Genomic DNA, 21,145 nt, shown 5'->3' with positions numbered 1-21,145 from the left:
GCAGACGAACCATCACAGTTATTTGGGAGTGGAATGAGAAGCCCAGAGTGCTCAGTCTGTGAAATTCAGCAGAAGAAAGGCACAGGCATGTTTAATACCAAGTCTTGATGACCTGATGTCATATGGGTACCTTCCCATACACTGCTGGGTTCTTCAGTTCCACAGAGAACAAAAACCGATAGTGGGAAGATCAAGCTATATAAATCTAACTGAGGATTTATATAACTGGGCTGAGATGCGTAACCTTCAGCTTCATCCATCAGAAAATCAGGTGTCCTCATCAAAGATAGTAACTGGGGCCTCGTCCAAAATCACTAGGGAAAAGAGGCCTCTTCAAAGAGTAAGTCAAGCCCCTTATGTTAGATATGTCTCTTGGAACGGGATGAGTAATCCATTGGAGCTGCCTCTCACTCTCCGTGGACTTGAGAGAGCCCTTGATGTATGTTTTGGCTTGACACACACTGGTTTGGCCTCCTGACATACATCCATACTCAATGCCATCCCCTTGGCCAGGGCTATTTTGCTCAGTCCTGTTTCTACCTGCCCTATCATTTCAGGCCTATTGCATGTGCTTGCTCTAACGAATCCAGCTTATTTGCACATATGGTAATTGTTCTTTTTAGTGCACAGAGCCGAAAGAAACCTCCTCCCCAGCATGGATGTGGCTGGGCATTGCTACGGTGCAGCCCCTGGAGACGGTGAACCTGTCTTTGCATTTAGCCGTTCAGCTGGCAGGAGATGATAGCATCGCAGGAGACCACTGCTCCGGGATGCAAGCCCCATCTGAAAGGATGAGCTAGTGCTGATTAATTCAGATTAAGGGTCACAATAGCCAGCTGGGAACTGGTGGGCAGAGATAATAGCAGTTACCCTGGTTGTCTCTCTAGCCTTAAATATTCCTGTAAGAAGAAAGTGGAGGGGAGAACTGTGTTAGATTTATTGTAAGGTTGATGTGACTGGTTTCATTTTTTATTACTTTCAAATAGTGGTGAGACCATCAGGGTCATTCATACCCAGTACCTGGCTGCAAATTCCCATTTCATGTGGAATAAGATGTTTCCCAGTTCGGAGTGGTAAGGGTTGAATCCTAGTTTTAGGACCCATGCACACATAGAGGCTCTTCATGGGTGCAAGCACTGAGTTGTGTGTATAGACACAAGAGGGGTTTCCAGCTGTTGGGCTTCACATGTTGGTTCCCATCTACTTTGTCTCAAAAGTGCTGTCATGGCTCCCCTGAGAGAGCTTGTGCCTGAATGCAGAGAGCTTTCTCAAATCACTAGGCTCGGGACTAGGCAGTAGCTGAAGTCCTCCGGGTTATATACTATTTTTCACCCTGTGATCCATACAATATCAGAAGGTAGACTGAGAAGGTAAGAATTGCAAAGCAGAGAAAAACAGATGTTGCTAGGCATGCAAACAGCAGACAAAGCTGGGTGACCTAGAAGTCCTGAACATTTCAACTTGAAATTTTGAACTTTTTGTTGAATTTGAACATTTCAACTTTAGCTGAATACACATTAGCTAGTAAAGCAAATGTTTACACTGAGACAGCTTAGATGATCTTTGAAGCTTAAACTGTCACACACACACACACACACACACACACACACACAGCCCAGGGTTAAGTGTGCCTTGGATTAACAGGAAGAATGAGAAAGGTTGATTTAACAGCCTGAACAGTCTAGGAGGTGGTCAAAATCTAAAAAGCTTGACTCAAAAAATGATGCAGAAAAAAGGGCAGCTTCTCCTGAATGGAGAGGGAGGGACTTGGTGTCTTGCTACAGAGCAACCATCAGTTGGTGCACAAAGTGCAAGCATTGCTTGGAGAAGGGCACCCAAAAATGAACCCTCCAGCACAGAGCATAGCACACAGCTCTGAGCTGGAGCACAGAGGAGAGAGGTAAGGTGGCATGAAGGAGACACCCTTCTCAACCAGACGCTGGGCTTGTAGCACTGCCCGGCTACAAACTTGACATGAGCAACTTACCCCAAAATGCCTCTAGCTGCAGAAGGGATGACTAGCGTAGGGGCTGTCCCCAAGGACAGTACAGCACAAGCAGGCAAGAGTTACCACACATAACATCCCTGAGGAAGGTAGTTTTTGTCCCATGGAGCTGGCCCAGGGTACTACAAGGAGGGTGCCCCAGTCCTCCGCATGGGAAGGTTAGCTGGGCCCCCATCCAGCCCGGGCTTGGCAAAATGCTGGTCATTGACAGTCTGTGCTAGGTCTCCCTTTTTGGTTTCCATTAATCTCTGCAGAAAGGGGATTCAGAAGCATGCCTGGTCTGTGGCCAGCAGCCTTTGTGCTCACCGCTTTGGTGACAGAGCCTGTTTTCAATGACTCCCCCAGAACTGCCGAGGCACTGAAAGAAGGCTGAATGCCTCTGTGTGCAATGAGCCCCACCGTCAACAGGAAACGCCGGCCACTCTGCATTGAGAAGCCACAACCATTCGAGGTAGCTATTCCACCCACGTAAGCTGCTCCGGTGGCTTTGCCCTCTGTGCAGAGTAGGGGTGCTCCAAATAGCAGCAAGAGCTGCATGCAAAGGCTGAAGAGGAGGGGAAAATGCAGGATGTGGAACAGAACAGGTGATTCTTTGTATTAAAGTGCAATAAAAGGATAGAAGAGGTAAGCTGTGATTGCTCCACTAGTTCATTAAGTAGGTCTGCCCAGCTCACCATGTGTGGCTCCTGCTATCGAAATGTCTCAGTGGTCTGCCACCTTCAGCACTCCCGTGAGCTGGGAAAATGCCCTGGTCACTGGGCTGAGAGCACAGAGATACACCAAGGCCCAGCTCTGCAAAGCCATTAGGTGCCCTGAAGTATCTCTCTGGTTCAAGCGATACTGGCCTGAATGACTTTTCCAAGGACTTGGGTGGGAAGCAGAGGTGGGAATTGGGGCTAGGCGTCTCCCCACCTGACTTGAAGCACTTCATGGAGGTGCCAGTGTTAAAACCCTGGGGTCAATAAAGAGACCAGGAGCCATGAATCGCCTTCTGGTGGCACTTTTCTCTCTTCGCCCACTACAGAAGGAGTCAATGTCAGCTAGAGTGACCAAAAGCAACAGCAAAAATTCTGCTCTCCCTTTTTCCCTATCCTTAATGACAATAAAAATGATTTGCATATATTTTTAACCAGTATTCCTCAAATCTAGTCACTGTTTTTAGAATGTCATAGTTATATTTGTCCCCACTAACAGCTAAGCCAGAGTTAAGTAGCTTATGGACATTTTGCTTTGGAAATGATGAACTACATATTTTGATGTGATGAGTCCTGTGTTTCTGCCCATGGGATGAATCTGTTTTTACTCATACTCTCAGCCCTTTCTGAGGTTTGTCCTCTACCCAAGCAGTTTCTCAGGGTTTACAGCAGATGGATGCTCTGCTTAAAAATGGTGGGTTTTTTTCTGTTGTCTTCCATGACTTTTTTACTCGGTCTCCACAGAACTCTTCTCTAGCAAACAGTAACCAAGACCTTTCCTTCACCTTATTCAGTATTTAATCTGCAGAAATCTTTTGGGTAGAGGATCCTATTATTTAAGCTACCTATATTACATAAAAGACTGATTGTTTCTTTACATTCCTCCTGAACACAATAAAGACTTGAGGGATAACTTCGCTTTACAAGCATATTTTTAAGAGACTGTTAAAAGTATCTTTGCCATTGGATACTCTTCTCTTGCAATTATGGCAAAATATCTATTAAAGAAATAAATCTCATTCACATTTTTTTTTCTGAAATGGAAACCTTTGGGGTGAAAGCCTACAATGTCCTTATGTTTTCCTGAAAGCTGCATAAGGCTCCCCTGCTGATGATGACAAGCACAATAGCCAGAGGTGTTTATATGAGAAGGAAGATTTGGAAGGGACAGAAGCGGTGGAGTTCAGCACCATTTAAAGATCAGCTTGGTGCTCTGCAGCTCATCTTCCCCTCCTTGCTTAGAGGAAGCCTGGGATGGACCCATGAAGATGGTCACCATGAGCATATGTGGTGCATCTTTTTGGAATAAATTGCACTTTGGCTGTGCTTGGGCCTTGGTCACCACGTTGCTCAGAGCAGGACTGGCACTTCAGCAAGCAGGGATTTCCCACTGGTTCGAAAACCATTAATCCCAGTGAGAGCATCAGTGTGGCTTTCCTCACCAAAGTTGCTCTCCCCAGAGATGCCTGTGCTTTTAGCAGCCCTGATGTGGTGCATGTATCACACACCTTCACCTGCCAGAATAATTATGCCCTGGAGACAGACACTGGCTCACTTTACCCCATATCTAACATCTTTCCATGAGCAGTTTGACCCGCATCCCTCTCCCAGAGTGACTCTGCATGGTGTCACTTCGTTGAGACCAGGAGCAATGGTTTCTGTGCCTGTCTTTGCCACCTCTTCTCTCTCTGACCTCAGACAAGTAATTTCATCTACAAAACACCTCTGTTCCCCATCGGTGAATCCAGGGTATCTTTTTTTCTCCAATCTACAGCACTGATCCCCAGAGAAAAAATTACAGTTGGCTCAAACTGAATTCTTTAATAAGAGATCTGGAGAATCACAGCACAATAGCCTTCATTTCAGGAATAGGCAAGTGAAATGCAAAAAAGTAAACTAGAGTAAAACAAAATAATAGAATCCTCTCTGTGATATCTACAATTTTTTTTTGTGTATTTCAGTGAACAAGTAAATATAAGGAAAACTACTTGACAATCTATTTTGGTCACTTTATTTAAATTGAATATATCTTAAATAAATATCTTTATAATATATGTATATCTGAACTTACTTACACTTCAAGTTTAGTAGAATTAGCAAGCATGAAGAGCTGAACAGAGGGCTACAGCAAATCTAATTTGACAAGAGGCCGCTACTTTTTGCAGAAAAGGTATTCAGAGAGGAGCTCCACAATCGTGTGGATGTGGTGGTCATTAAGTAAGAGCAGAATAATGTTGGCGTTGAAATAATCCTTGACAAAATGGGTGTATAACAGAGCCAAACCAGCACCAAGTGCTGCCAAAGCCATCGGGGGGGGTAAAGTCTTCTTGAGGTCCCAGGGCCAATGCAGCTTTTTCATCTCAGCCTGCTCTGAGGAGCTCTCCAACATCGTGATTGCTTCTCTGTCCTGCCATGATGAGCCCAGGCGGAGCCAGCCCTCACGGTCCTGTCTCCAGAGAGCTGCCTGCTTCTCCGCTGTTTCCAGCTCTCCTTTCAGCTGCATTATATCATTTCTCTGACCCTCCCATATCTGGCAGAGCTCTTTCAAAGCCTCCCTTAACTGGGAGGTCTGCTGCTTTTCTTCATCATATTGCTGCTGGAGACCTTCCAATTTGCCCTCCAGGCACTGAGCAAAATTTTTCATTTTTTGAGCTTCATTTCTCCCGCCTAGCAAATCTATTGCAGTTTGATACCCTTCATATACAGACAGCTGGCCAGCCATGTCATTGATTTTCAAGTTGAGTTGTTTATTGGCTCTGTTCAGGGTCTTGTTTTTGTATTCTAGTTGTCTGAGCTTCCATTCCCTTTCCTGCAATGTGTCTTTGATGTTCTTTACCTCCTTCTGTAATTCTTCCACCAGGGTCTTGAAACAGCCAATTTTGGCTTGCAAGCTCCTATTCAGAACTTCTAGAGTTTTGGTTTCTTCTTTCAGCTCGTGGTTTCTTGTGCTGAGGTTGGCGACCAGATCTCTGAGGTCCCATATTTGATTTCGCAGCATTTCATTGAAAGCTGTCAGGTCCTGAGATGACATTTGCTGAGGATGATGGTGTCTGTTCTAACAGAGGAGAAAAGGAGTGGGCTCTGTGGAGGTGAAGCTTTGGACACCTGTAGAGAAAGAGGAAGTAAAATGAAAAAAAAATGTCAAATACCGATCCCTTGGAGTATTCCAAATCTGGTGTTTAGTATTACTGCATATGACTGCCTTTGCTGCATTCTTCACCATTGCAAGTTACATTTGTACATGTTTATTCTGTCTCGTAAATGAAATGTAAAACTACCGAGAGAGAATTATATAGGGATTCCTACAGGCAACATTTTATGTCTCAGGTAATGTTTGCACGCAGTTACTACTGGTGGTGAGCATAAATCCTCTCAGTCGCACACTGTTTTTTTGGCTGTGTGGACCAGATGCGCTCCAGGAAGCTCTGGCCCTGAGCTGCAGCAAGGGTTGGCCATCTGGAGTCCACATCCCATGTGCACCTTCCCCATCCCTCTCTGGACAACTCACCCAACTGGTGGCCAGTCCCCTTTGTCCTGGAGGGAGTCAGCAAGGCTCGGGACGCTGAGCTCTGCTGACAGCGACCTATCCTGCTCCTAGTGACAATTTCTTTCATCAGCGGGACCTTTATTAGCACCTCATTGCTCACGTGGATTAGACCCGCTATGAGATGGGAGGCTGTATGCTTTGAACCCGTCCCTTTGGCCCTGAGCGAGCACAGCTCTGCAAAATGTGGTCTCGGCTTCTTGTAAAGTGTGTGGCATGGGTTTCAGCAAACCACGCTGCAATCATTCTGAGATCTGGTTAAAAGACATCAGCCAAGAGAAATTTGTCCCAGAAAGCCCACATCTTCTCTAGAATATCACACTCTCTTTCTTCCCTTCCGGAGAGACTATGGCTAAGAACATTTTAATGTAGAAGCCTGGGCTGAACCCAGGTCTTGTGAAGACATAAAAATAAGCACAAAAAAGCCTGTTTTCTCTGGAACAAGAGCTCTTCCCCTTTCATCCAGAGCATTCCCAGAGCCCCTGTCTCAAGAAGAGATTACAAATAATGGCAACGATTTATGCTTTTGAGAGACATCACCCTCTCTCTCTTTCTCTTTTCCCCTAATTAAGGAATTCCAGAAGTTATTACAGGAGGTGTTAGTGATGGTATCAAAGCTACTCAACCCCTCCTTGGTCCTGATGCAGCTCATGGATGAATTAATAAAAAGCCTTTTACTGATTGCAGGAGCCTCAGGGCCAAGCCCTCTTTCAGCCCCTCGTGTGAAAGGCATACACAAGCTGTCTTTAAAACCCTGGATCTAAAAGCAGGCCCATCTGTAGAAGGGCTCTGGATCAACTTTTATTTTCCTAATGTCTTGAGAAAAAAAAAAGACATCTTTATGTACATGAGTAGATGCATCTTTAGCTTGTGTGACAGCGCAAGAGCAGAGGCACCTCTGTGTGGGTAGGGAATGTGAAGTGGAGCTCACGTGCTGCAGGATGCATGTGAAGGCTGGCAAAGATGATGGTGAGTCTGCAGAGATGCCTTCAGCCCTCTGCACAAGGCCTGTCAGTCATTCAGAGTGCTAAAATAACCACCTATTGCCCCACATCTGTAATGACTTTAGCCTCTCAATGCCCCTCTGGTAGAGGAGTTTGTTCAGCTCCTGTACACAGTGGGGGAGGCACAGGGAAACCAGAACACAAGTGAAAAGTGTCCATCTCCTCCTGAATGTGATGGGATGCAGGTGTGCACCACCTGGAGCGGCTGCTGTTTTGCATCGTTTTGGTTGAAGCTGCTCAGCAAGCCAGCGGTGGAGCAGGGTTTTCAACCTGCATCTCCCATGGACTGTGTTAGTGCTTTGGCATCCTTAATCCTTTCAGCTTCTGCAGGCTGCTGCTTGCATGCAAACATGAGCTCACCCGGTTACAGTTCCTCGCGTTATCTGTGATGCCCTGGCCAAAGAGAACTGAGGCAATGGTCATTCTCGTAATGCACAAACTAGGGAGCATTAAATGAATTATCAGGTGGGAAATTAGGGATGTGCTGCAGAAGATACTTTCTTTCATGCTGTTAAACCGTGGAACTCCTTGCCACAAGGTATTGTAGGTAGCAAAAATTTTACATGGGTTCAGGAAAGCAAACAGACAAAGTTCACAGAAGGAAAAAAAACCAGTAGGGTGTATTAACACAAAAATACCATTTCTAGCTCAAGAAAACTGTTATCTGCAGCCCTTATGGGGAAGGGGCTATACAATGAAAGCATCAATATCTATTTGCATCTTCTACTGGTTGTGAAGCAGTGGACTAGAAAGTTTTTTAGCCTGAGGTCTTAAAGGCTGAATTTACCAAGGTTTACCCTTGCTCCAAGCTGGAAGACCCAGGAGCAGGCTCTGTTTCAGCCCTTGTGCTCTGCTGAGCACTAGCAACCTTTACGCTACACATGACGCGAATTACTGTAACGTCCTGTTGGGCTGAGCTGAATTTGCCTCTGAGAGATGATTTGGCCTTAAACAGCTTTTCTGCCTGAGACAGAGGGCTAAGAAGGGCTGCAAAGGTAGATATAAACCGTCTGTCTTCACTGCACCCCTCAAAAAAAAAAAAAAAAAAAAAAAAAAAAAAAAAAAAGAAAGTGGGGGAAATGATTCTAATTATGTGCTTTTTATTTGAAGCCTGGGGAAACAACACAGCTTTATTCAGGCCAGGGGAATACTGAGCAGCTGATCACATGCTAAATATTTATGTCCAGCTGGGGAATTCCCCAGAATGACTTTTTCCACCCATCTGTAATGAAGCTGGCAGTGGATGTTCTCCAGAGCTCATTAATGTAGCAATAACTGTGTCTATAAATCCGGACGTGGGGACTAGCCTGGTGCGGAGGGCTGGATTTCCTTTGGCTGCAGATTAAACGATGACTGAGGGTTAGGAGCTTTTCCAGCTCTGAATTGGTGAGTCTTTGTCCCTTGCTCACCGGCCGTGCTTCCCTGGCTGGTGACAATTTGCTTCCTAAGCGGGGGTCAGAGAGGAGAGCTGCTGCCTCTGATTGCAAAGTCAGTTCCTAATAGCAGATAAAATGGACGATAAAGGATCAGGATGTTCCCACTCTCCCTTTCGATCCCCTGCTCAATGTCTGATACCAGTCGGTGCTGCAATATTTCTGTTCCTACCAGGAATTTCCCCTCTGCCTGCCTGGGGTGGTGGGGATCTCCCAGCGAAACATTACTGGTGCCTTGGTCAGCATCCAGCCACAGCCACAGATGGGAATACGATCAGCACATAGTGAATTATATGAAACGAATTATATGAAACGCCTTTCTATAGTGTTTTTCTTCTTTTTTTCTGTCTCACTCCTTTCTTGGTTGCTGGGCTGTTTGATCTCACCCTGCTCTCCAGGCTGGGGACAATAGGTCTTGGCTTATCTTTGTTCTAGGTGTAGGCAGAATGATGGGTTTGCTTAAGCCCCATTATGCTATTACCATGCAAAATACTAACACAGCACCTTAGGAAGTGGTCCATCCGGGGATGACCAGCTCTTTCAAGGGGCTTCAGCCCATCTGCTGGGAGACTGGGAGAGGCCAGAGGATGCTCTTGCCTCAGAAGTGGGATTTGGAGGAGCTTGGGTGGATCTCTGGTTTGGAAGAGAACCCGGGGAGGTTGTGCAAGCTCCATCTGTGAGGGTTTTCAAGACCTGCCTGGATAAAGCCCCGAGAAACCTGCCTGACCCTAGAGCTGCCCTGCTGTGAGCAGGAGGTTGGACTAGAGACCTCCCAGAGTCCCTCCAATCTGTGTTAACTGTGATCCTGTGGGCCAGCTGTGTCCCAGCTGCAAGGGTGACTTGCTGAGTGATGGAGCAAACACCCCTCCTTCCGCAGGGAGGTTAAATCTGTGCCTTTGGTCCAGCACATCCCCTTAGCATGGCCAGTGTAGAGGAATAAAGGGACCTGCCAAATGGCTCCATTCAGGTGCCGCATCAGGATACATCAAGAGGCAGAGGGGTTTTATTTCTCTCAGCTTCCCTCACCTTACCCAAAAATGAGTCCCAGGGACCAAAATCACTGAGGCTGGGAGCACATGGGGGAGATAAGGGAAAACAGTGCTTGAACAGGGCCACGGAGGTCTCTGCCCATCAGCGAGCAGTGCTACCAAGGGGTATCCAGATAGGAGAGCCAGCCGGTGGAGATTGCTGGTCCCCTGGGGTTGAGAGCTGACCTGCAGACATAGCTTGGGGCTGAAATGCCTTAAAATACGCATGAATCACCGTGCTGCAATTCTCCTTTGTTTTGGTCACACTGGCTAAACCGGTTCCACTCCAATGCAGATGCAGTTTTTTTCTCATTTGAAAGGGCTTTTATTCCATAGGAGGTTGAGTCCCCTTCCCCCTCCAGGAGTGTGCAGGATTGGTACTCTTCCCGTATCTACCCATCTAATTACAGAGATATTAGAGAGAGAGTTTGCTTCCACTGAGGCCAAGGGGTCAAAATGGAAATGCAGAAATCCCAGCATGAAAGCTGTTTGTCCTCCAGCTGATACACATGGAAAGTGTCAGAATATGTGATTGATGGGCTGCGAATTGCCTTGGCCGTGTACAGTCCGCGGCAAGAGCCAAACCAGCCGAACTGACAGCTCTTTGTGCAGAGATGGGGCCCAAAACCCAGCGCTAAATAAATGCACACCTGGGTAAACAAGAGCACTGCGTTTCCTAGGTGTGCAGATGAGAAGAGAAGGAACAAGAAATATTCACTCCCTTCACTGTCAGTCCTTAACCAATTTATTCCAGGAAAAATGTAGCGAGTGAGGAAAACAAAGTGAGTAATAAGACAGGAATGGAGCTACCCTGCTGAGATTCATCCTAACAGATGGATTTCCCACTGTATAAATATTTGATTGCTTGTCTGATCAAAGGCACGTAGAGTAATTCAGTAACCTGTATTCATCCAAGAAAAGAAAAAAGCCTTTATTTTAAAACAAATCTTGTCTCTCTCCATCCCTCATCTCTTAAAGAATGGCAATTAGAGAGAGAGAAAAGCAATCATAATACGGCCGTGTTCAAGAAAGAGCAAGAATGTCATAAAATTGTAATTTTTTTGGTGGGTCACTCAGGGGGCAGGAGCAGGGGACAGGAACAGATTACGAGCCCAGCTGCGTTCATTCACACATCTCCTGATCTGCCATCCAGGCTGGGTCTTAGCTCAGTTTCAGTCTTTTATTCGCCTCTGCTGTGCAAACAGATGTTTATGTGGTTGCTCATAAATATCATCTTGTGACTGACCTTTCCCTCTTCTCCTCCCGTAAGGAAAAATCCAGCCTTATTATGTACATATAAATCTGGGAGAAACCCTTGAAGTCCTCTCGTCCACCCAGCAGAGAGCACTGATTTCTTTTTTTTTATTTTTTTGCTCTATAAGCTATTATGAACAGTTGGATAAGTCAAGTAATGAGCTTGCCATCTGATGGGCTCTCAGTACATTATTTCACAGTACACTTAGCTTTGTTGGTAGGAAATAAGCTAATTTATTATATTTAACTCTGTTCCTAATCCACATGCTCTAATTGTATGCTTCCACTCCCTAAATAAAATGTGGGGGGGGGGGGGGGGGGGGGGGGGAAACAAGGAACAGTGTAATGCTTGCAAAATTCTGCACCTTGTCTGGACTGAATGCAGGATGCATGCTATATATATATATATATATATGTATATATATATATATGCACAGATTTTGCAGTTGATTGGCATCTCAGGGATTAGCTGATACAAAATCAGAAACTGAACAGAACCGAACTTTTGCTTTGCGGAGGTTTGGCCTCCATTTCTATTTAGGGACAAGACCTTAAAATGTTTTAAACTCTCCATGAAAGAATGTTTAATGCCTTTGGTTTATGGAAATATTTTTCTATACTGTTTGCATAATAATAAGAGAAAAATATTCAATCCGAAGTCACTTTGGTTGAAATGATAAAAACCTTTCTTCCAACTGTAAATGGCAAAATGGGATATTCTGATGTTATTGAAAGCTTTCCTTCTCTTTTCTTCAAAATAAAACTTTCAGGTGAAGAAGATGATTTTGGGATGTCAGTGTCTGAAGGTTATGATTCCCTCAGTGTTTTTTTCCAAACATCTGGTTTAAACCTGTGCAAAGACCATCCCAAAACACGGGTTTTATTGGCATATGCTGGTGGATGCAAATATTCTGCGCTGAGGGTGAATGATGAATTTATAATGCACCATGGGGAGATGAAAGAGCATCGGGAAGGCCTTTATATGTCACAGTGAAGAAATGTCATCAAGCCTGAATCTGGGGTATTTGCAAGCTACACCTGCCCTCTCCAGCGATGACCCTTGGGAGCCGCTCTCTTCGCTCCTCTCCGTGCTCGGAGGACCGAGGCACCCTTTTCCCGGTCCCATTTCCTAGGCAGAGGCGCCATCTGCTGTAAAACCAACACTTCTCCATCCAAAACCTCCAAGGTTTTCTCAAAACCCGGCTGATTCAAGAAAAACGGGGAAAGAAGGTGCTTCCCCTCTCCTCAAGCACACGGGGACACAGCACGTGCACGAGGCCTCCTGCCCAACCTCGTGCCTTGGTCAGCAGACCTGCTGGAGGATGGACCACTGCAGAAATCACTTGTGCTTCCTGGGGATGAGTGTCCCTCTCCACCTCGGGGTGTCCCCTCAGGACTGAGGGTGCTCAGCCCCCCTTTTCTGATGCATGGAGAGTTGCCAGTTTGACCAGTATGGCTGACTGGTTAAACATCTTATCTGTCCTATGTAAGGGTGAGGGACAGCTCAGCCTTTGGCCAACAAGGCACGGAGGAAGTGGCCTGGGGAGGGCCAAAGATGCCTCTTTTTTGTTACTTATGAATTTTTAATGCCTTGGAAGTCCCATCACGGGTTGGGACCCCTTGTGCTAGGTGCTGGACAAACAGCAGTGGGGCACAGCAGAGCGGGCCAGGCAGATGGGACAAATATCTGCAGAACATCTGCAGGTTGGTCCCAGTTCATCTAACACGGAAGGATCAGTGGAGAGGAAATGCTTTTGGAAAGGTGAAGGTGGTTCACACTACAGTTCTGAAACGACTGAAGTGGAGCTGAGCTGGGGAGGTTCTGGCCAAGGCTCATAGGATCATAGGATAGAGCAGGCTTCAGATAGCTTTGACAACACTTACTTCAGCCCAGTGTGACATGCAAAGTCAAAGTGACTGTCTATGATAAACTTTTTATGCTTTCCATCAAATTCAGCCAGAGAGACCAGCTGCTCAGATCACGCTATGGCCCAGAAGGGAAACTGAGGCACAAAAAGGTATATGAGAAGGTTAGCAAGAGAACAGCAATAGCAACTGTGTGCCAGGACTCCTTGTGCCTCTGTATCAAGAAAGCAGTAGCAAACAGCTTTATTCGTTAGGTAAAACACATCCCTTGCCCACCGTTGGGCTGCAGCAGGGGTAAGCGGAGCGGTGCAAGGTTGAACTAGCAGCCAGAGACTGCTTTGCCTATGTGCCCTCCTTGACACTGTACAGTGTCACACCCCAAAATTTCACCTAATTCTCCAGAGCCATCAACAGTACCAACATCCCCTTCTCCCAGCACCTTAATCTGCTGCTCAGATGCTGACTGCTGTCACCCTGCTCACTCCAAGATATTTGAGGGACATGCAGGAGGGGGCTGGCTGAAGGATGATGCCAGGACATGGGTGATGACCACAGGCATACTGTGCTCAGCCAGGCACCGCTGTGTGACCTGAAGGGTTTAACCTCTGCTTGGATCACCGTGGACCTCCCTCCAGTGTGTTACCACCCGAACTGCGAACCACATTTGAATTTTGAGGCTCCCAAATGAGTAAAATCTTCACTGTGCTCATACTACAGCTGCTCTTGCTGGAAGTCAAAAAACGTTGTCCTTGTTTTTTAATGCAACATCCTTTCTTCTTTCTTTCTAAACCACGAGCTCTTTGATTGGGGCAGGGACCCCTGCTTTATGCTGTGTGTAATAGGGGGTTAATATGACCACCTACCACAGCTGTAATGTAGCAGGACCCTTTTCCATGACTCGGTCTTTTAAATGCTATGATGATACATAAAATACCACTATAAAACCACCGTGTGCACTTCTGAAGCAGGGAGGGACAGGGAGCCCCGTGTCAGCCATAGGCTACAGTTAAATGTGCAGCCACTTTTTGGTGCATATCCTTTAAGATGCTAGTTAAATTTCATTTCTCCTGATTCACGACAGTGTGCTAAACTGCACACCCCAAAGATTGTCTTGCAGTCTTGCTGCTCGCCAGACGGTGTCATCTCAAAACCACCATTCCCTAAGCTTGGAGAGCCCTGAGCTGCATGGTCCTATCGAGGCCGTATTTCAGACTGTTGTGTTTTCCAATACAGTTTGTTATCAGATATTATTGCCTCTTCCCTGCTGCCATCTCCATCCTTATAATTGCAAGTGGAGGAGGCAGACAGAGTGAGGGCAGTGTAGATTTGTACAGCATCTAGCACAGGGAAGAGCCAGGGCCCAGCGGTCACTGTCTGGGGCTGTGGCCAGATCATTGCCAACAACACAACACACCCCATGCACACGCTGGTTTTTATGCTTAATGGGTGTGCTGTGCTGCCCATGATGAGCTCTGCGCAGCTCTTTAAGACCCTGAGCAGAGAAGTTTGAAGCAGACTTATTTGTGTCTTTCCTTTGCAGCAGACCTGGCTGCGATGTCAGCATAGGCAGGTTACGGAAAGAGGCATCGGGTCTGGAGTTTGGACACAGACCAAATGTCGAATACAGGTCCAGATTCCTTCCCAAAGCCAATTCAGGTCCATCTCTGGACCATGTAAGGGTATGTGGGGAAGCAAGGTGGTTTACAGGTTCTTAGACAAGCATCTGGGCTCAGTATCCAGCTCTGCTACAACCATCTTGGCCAAACCCCTCAGCCTCACTGTAGCTGGGTCCCATCTGTTAAATGGGAAGGGCTACAGCAGCATGTAGGCACCTTGCAAAGGAGAAGGAGAAGACCTTTATTGCTAGACAGAGTCCTTCTTCCAGCAAAATCCTCAGGTTCGTTTGGCAGATTAGTTTTCATGATCAGAAATCCCATAATGGTTGGGTTGGGACAGGTCCTGCAGAGTGGGCTGGTGGGAAAGGCAGGTAATCATCTCAGGACAGCTAGAGACTGCATTGCCTCCACTTCCTAATTTGTTTTCATCAGCATATCTCTGCGATGGGAAGCAAGAGCCCCTGATAGCATCGAACTGTCACTTGCCATGGAAACGGCTGAGCCAATACCGTCAGCAAGTGGGTTCAGCAACATGTTATGCTGTGATGTTCATACACGGCACCAGGTCACTGGAGCCGAGGTCACTGGGAGAGAAACTCCGGGAGGCTGGTTCTCCCGTGAGCAGAGCTGGGAAGAGAGGACCTGAGGCAGGAGAAGACGAAGGTGAATTTGCAGGGCAGAAGGGCGTGTGTGCCTTTTGGGCTGTCGTCTCTAATATGGACTAGATAGTGGAAATCTCAGGACACTTATGCAATTCTCCTTCTACAGGAAGAAGTGGGCTAGGAACAGGACACTACACGTAATGCCATTGCCCAAAACTGCTGGGAAGGCCAGCCCCAAATAGACTGGGATGGTTAATAAATGCACTAAGCACCGCTAACATCCCATTCCTGCAACAGCCCTGAACTGAAAGACATTTGAGATCTAGGGGCAAACTCCACATTTTGAGCTTGGGGGGGGGCTGCTGCTTTTTCTGGGTGAGATGTTTAGGAAGAGTTTCATAGGGTGAGTGGGAAATGGCTGAAGGTATCACGTTTCTACTAGCTCTGTGAACACGGTGTTGCCAGCTGTCACGATGACGTTGAGCATCCTTGTGTGCCTTGTGGCTTTAGTAGCCTTCACCGCTGACCCCTGTGATTACGGGTGAAATCTCCCAGCCCAAACTTTCTAGCCCTCCCAGCTGCAGAGGAAAGGATTAGAATTGAAAAGTCTTCAAACCCCAGGGGACAGATAGAGATTCGATTGCGTGTTATTTCAAAAACATTATGCAAATCTTGGGGGTGGGGGGGGGGAGGGCAGACCTGACACATCACTCTTGCAAGTGCTCTCAGTGCTTTTCTGTTCCTCAAGCAATTAAGCATCAGGTCTGTGACAAGCATGCCTGTGTTTTGAACACTTTTTTGACTGTCCCCCCAGCTCTCGAGAAGAGCTCGTCACCCCTCACCTCTCTGAATTAATTGAAAGCTGAAAATCAGGCTGCTTAGATGGGGTATGTCTTTTCCTCAGAGCACTGTGGCCAGAACTGAAGTGTTTTCCCCTGGAGCTGGATGGCTTCTTGAATAAGTTTCTCCTGCCTCTCAAAAGTTCCCAAGGTCAAGGTCAAGTTCCCAGAGCTCACCGGGGGGGCAAAGTGTCTGTAGGTTGCTGACTTGCAGCAGACTGTGGCCCCTCTATCATCCTCAGGTCAACATGTTGGGTTGGCTTGGGGCCTCCTTGTCCCAAAAGGCTGAAAGCACTACCTCTCCCTGCTGTCCCCCAGCACAACAGGGAACCTGGTTTTCCTTCATGCCTTTGGTCCTCTTTGAAAGAAACTCACTCAATTCCCTGTTAGCTTTTATAGCTTCCTCCTCGTCATCACCTACATCTGAATCCGAATCTGGCCTTCATCCACCAGTAAATTGATGGGGCTCTTTGCACATCCTGTAATACCTTGCATTACAGCAGAAGGCCAACCAGACAGTGCCTGGGAGCCTTAGATGAATTAATCTCCTTGACTTGCTATTTTTTCCCTTCCCCATCTTATTCTGTAAGATCGAATGGCACCCTTGACCTCCTGGATGTTCTCATGAAGATTTATTGGGATGTGAGTACTGTGGAAGGGCTGAGCTCTATGTTGTTGTGTCTGTTGGGCTGGGTTTGAGTGCTCATCCCTCCCCTCAATGGGACCCTTTTTGTCTGATCCCCTTTTCTAGCCACATCTATCTTGCTTTAGTGAGGCACTATGTGTCTGACTTCTCTAAAGGGCAAGTCCCTCGTCCCCATGCAGGAGAAAATGCAGTAAGGATCCCTTTTGGTTGGGGGAGGGAGCTGTGCCAGAGCTTTTTACTCATGTGTTGGCCCATGCTGTTGAAACTGGGGGACCTTTTTGGGTGGGAACTGCCCTGCCAGTCATATAAGCAACACTCAGTGCCCTGCGGCAGCATCTGGACAGGTCTTCACCACGGAAGGTGGCCAGGATTGTGCCCCAGCGCACGACCTGTGATCCCCCTTCTTGCCTTGACACAGTGTGGTCCCATGCCAGCTCACCCCACAGCCAATCTGCTCCCCATGGGACAAAACCTAGGCCAGCCCATGCCATTTGGCCATGCTATTGAGGATCAACTCTTGGTCCTGTTAATAGTACAGACACCGTCTCTGGGTCTAGCTCAGAGGGCTACGTTTGAGCAGACTCGAGGTCAGCTCTCATCTCTGGCTCACAAAGACCCAGAGCTGCAAATCTGGTGCCTTGGCAGAGGAGGAGGGAAAGAGAAAGACTGCAATAACGAGGTGTAAACATTTTTTTCTCTCTCCTGCACTCTGCAAGGTGATCAGAAAAAGAGATAAAGGGGGGAAGGGGAATTCAGGCTTGGGCACTCCCCCAGTGCCTGGGTCATTGAGTGACCTCTCCATCAAAATGCAAGTTCAGCAGCCACAACACCCACACGTACTGCAGGGGTAGTGCCCAGCCCCTCTGCTCCAGGACGTCATGGAGCGGCAAGGGAAGACAACAATGTCCTTTCCCGTCAGCAGCCAGTTCCTCGCACCCAAGAAGTGACTCCTGGAGCAAACGTAGGGCCCAGATTTGCAGCCAGGCTTTTTCCAGATATCTTTTTGTCATTGGGCTGCAGAGGGGAACGTGTAAGGCTCACACCCCGTCTCAGCTTGTCCTGCTCGGCTCTGGAGCTGCCTGTCTCTCCCTAGCACCGAGACCTGCCACCCTCACTAGAGAGGCAGAGCTGGTTTTCGGTTTCTGCAACAACCTCTCCAAGCAGTTGCGAGGGAGGGAGTTGCTTCTTCCACACCGTATTATTTCATGGTGATGCAGCAAACACGCCTGCGTTAGGGCCTTTCCATCAGTCATCTCTCAATTACCCCTCGACTGATTGGCTCCTCTCTTGTCTTCTCTTTCAAAAGTGGGCGAGAGGCTGATTGCACTTCATGTTAATTCAGTCGGCTGGGCCACAGAGTGAAATGAATGTTTTTTTCCGAGCTAGATTTACTCCCCCAGGAGACTCCTTTCCCCCCTTCCTCCCCTCCCCTTGCCATCTGCTCCTGACAAAGCGCTCTCGGCGCTCCTCCTCCCCACCAACACCCATCCATCTTGATCAGCACAGCTAGCAGCCCTGAACACGGTGAATAATAACATCTTTGCTCTCTAATTACCCCTGTGCATGCTGATTTACCAGCCATGGAAGAAAGGGGGGATGCAAAGATGGGGATAAGGGGGTGCATGGTAGGGAATGGAAGACACCTCCCCAAATACCTTCAGGACGATGCTACGCACTGGGTTGCAAATCGCAGCAAAAGTGTTTGGGGCCTTTTTGTTTTACCTCTCTGAGTTTTGAGCTTTTGGGAGAGGAGGCAATTGATGTTTGCACCTCCCGTGGCTACAGTGGTGGGGTGTTCTGAGGTTGCAGAGCAGGCTGCATCCTTCTGGGCTGAACAGCAAGAGAGGACCAATTGCACACAGCGGTTTTGCATATAGTGGCTGTGTATCTGCTCCACTGGTTTCCAGGAATTTCTGCTCTGGATCTGAAGAAGAAATTCCTTGAAACAATCTCCCATCGAGGCTGCTAATTCTGTATCTTTCTTCTGAGTCTCAGATAACTTTCAGAAGAGAAGAAACCTGAAAAACAGTCATTTTTTCTTTCTTTTTTCCCCCATTCTTCCCTTTTCTTTTGCTCCAGAAACACTAGGGAGGGAATTGCATCTGTTAAACTAAAAAACCTTTTCTTTCTTTCTGAATTAGGTGGTCCTTTTCCTTGCAGAAAATGCCCGCCATCTTCTAAACAGTGATAGATAACTGAGTACCCGCTAGTGAGGTATCGCAGCACATCTCACTCTTAATTAAGCTAAAGCCATAATTTCATGGATACTTGAAAACTGCATGAAACAGTGCTGGGCCCAAAGGAGACAATCCTGCCTCCCTCTGCCCCTCTGCCTTGCCCCTGCCCTGGAATAACTGTTTGTACAGTCCTGTGATGAACCAGACTGGAAAAACTGATCAGTTAAAAAATTAATCTGGGGAAAAAAAGGTTAATTTAGCCAGATTTGGGTCTCTGATCCAGGTCACGCTTTGGGCATGCACATGAAAACCAGACCAGCAGCTATGATGCAAAAACCTGGGTTTTTTTCCATTTAACCTTGGAAGATCAAAAGGTGGGGGTGGGTTAATGTGGTCTTGGCAGGATTTGGGCTGGCTCTGGGATGGTGCAGCTCCATGCACTGCTGTCGTGCCCTGCCTGCACAGCTGAGGAAAGCATTGCATTGAGACCTCGCAGTGATTTATCTGACATGTAGCCTTGCTCAGACACCCATACTATGGTCCTTCTTCTAACCTTGGCCTACTTTTCTTTGCTTCTTCCTTTAATCAGCATTTTCATAGGGTATTTCCTCTTCTGCTGTCCAGACTTCCACTTATTTCATGGAGTGTGTGGTTTAAACAAAAAAACAAAAACAAAAAAACCCACCCACACATTTCTATGGTGGCATCTCTCTCTCTTTAAGCTTCCTACCTGCTCCCGTGTATATAATTTGATTCAGTGATGGTCTCTGGTGGGTTAAGTATAGGATAAGGGAGATGAAGATAATGGCAAGGGATGATGGTTAGGATGTGAGCTACATGTTAAAGAACAGGTATGTCCCAGGTGTGGCTGAGAACAGCAAGGGGGCCTATGGGATTTAGTGGTATGGTTTTGGGAATGGGGCAGGTGAGAGGGATAGATTAAAACAGGGGGGACCTGAAAGAGCAGGACCAGCCTGAGGCGAAGGCTGGGGTAGGTGATGCCCCTTGGTTCCCTGTACTGGAGTAGCAGAGATGACCTCCCTGTTCCTCACTGCCTGTTAACGGCTCTGCTCCAATGGTTTGTGGAGCTGTAGGCATCTCGGCTCTCTTTCCAGACCTGTCCTGTCAGCAACCGTGAATGCTGGAGTGCCTGAGAAGCTCAAGAGAGCTGGTCAGAAACCAAGCCTCCTCTCTGCTATGTTTGCTACAGAGGGGGGAATTCATAGTCCCTTAGTTGACTGGTAATCCAGGGAGACACCACAAATACATGGGATAACATACTGCCTCCTCCTTGCGTAACTGGCATGTGTGCAGTTCTGGTCTCATCTCAACACAGAGACCAACAGAAGCCTTTTTCATCACCACATCCCTGCATTATGATCTTTTAAACTTGGAGCTTGCATGACTTCTTGCCTGCTACCAGGGCACAAACACGGACATCTCAGCTGGGGGAAGTGAGCACAGAGAGCAAATAGGGAACAGGCTGTGGCCTTGGACCACTGATTTATCCCACAAGCTCATAAGCATTTAAGCCACATCCCAGTCACAAATTGCTCTCAGTTCTAGTTAGATCTAGTTAGGGGTGCCTGAAAATGTTTTATGGAGGGGATGACAGTATTCGATCGCAGGAGGCATAGTTCATCCAGGCATGCTGGCCTTTAGAAATGAATAAGATAACCCACATTCCAAAGCACTTTAATTGCCTCCGTGTGCTTGGCAAGGTAATGCATGCTACAAGCATGACTTCTATGCATGGTGCTTTTTCCCCTATTGCATGCCCAACCTGACATGCATTAGAAAAGGTTCTGCCAAAAATTGTGCCTTACTGAGAGATATCTTTGCAGTATGAAATAAAGGAGCAACACAGAGATTCACCATCCTTGGAGGGAAGCAATCATTCTGGTGAGGATGGCAGGGAATTCAACACTACAAGCAAGGACAGGGAGTTGTGGGACCTTCTTGTAGCAAAACTATGCTATGTAAAAGCGAAGGAGTCTGACCTGGAGATGATATCCACTGGAGGAGAGCATACAAAGGTAGAAGTCCAAGTGATTCCTTAAATCCTCCCAAACATCTGTGTGAAAGAAGAGAAAAAGCAGTAAGTATGGGATGAAAATCACCAGTTGTGTAAATTGTTTGAAGCTCAAAGAAAGGCCTTTGGATTTATCCACTCTCGCCGGAGACGTCAGAAGGTCAAAGGCCCAACAATGCCCCAGTGAGAGAGCCTGAACCTCAGCAGGTCAGGGACACACGGGACTGGTCTGACTAGGGCCAAGGAAGGAAGAGGTGTTTCAGGTGTTTGTACACCAATCTCAGAGCCTGGAAACAAGCTGGAGGAACTGACCTGGTTGTTCATGAGAATTTGGGTATAATCCAACTCCTAAATCCTGCTGAGATGATTGACAAGAGCAGGACATAAAGCCCCTTAGGACAGGT

This window comes from Dromaius novaehollandiae, chromosome 1, assembly GCF_036370855.1.
Source record: "Dromaius novaehollandiae isolate bDroNov1 chromosome 1, bDroNov1.hap1, whole genome shotgun sequence".
Taxonomy (NCBI): Eukaryota; Metazoa; Chordata; class Aves; order Casuariiformes; family Dromaiidae; genus Dromaius; species Dromaius novaehollandiae.
The sequence above is the reverse complement of the archived record's forward strand: the minus strand, read 5'-3'. Positions refer to the sequence as shown.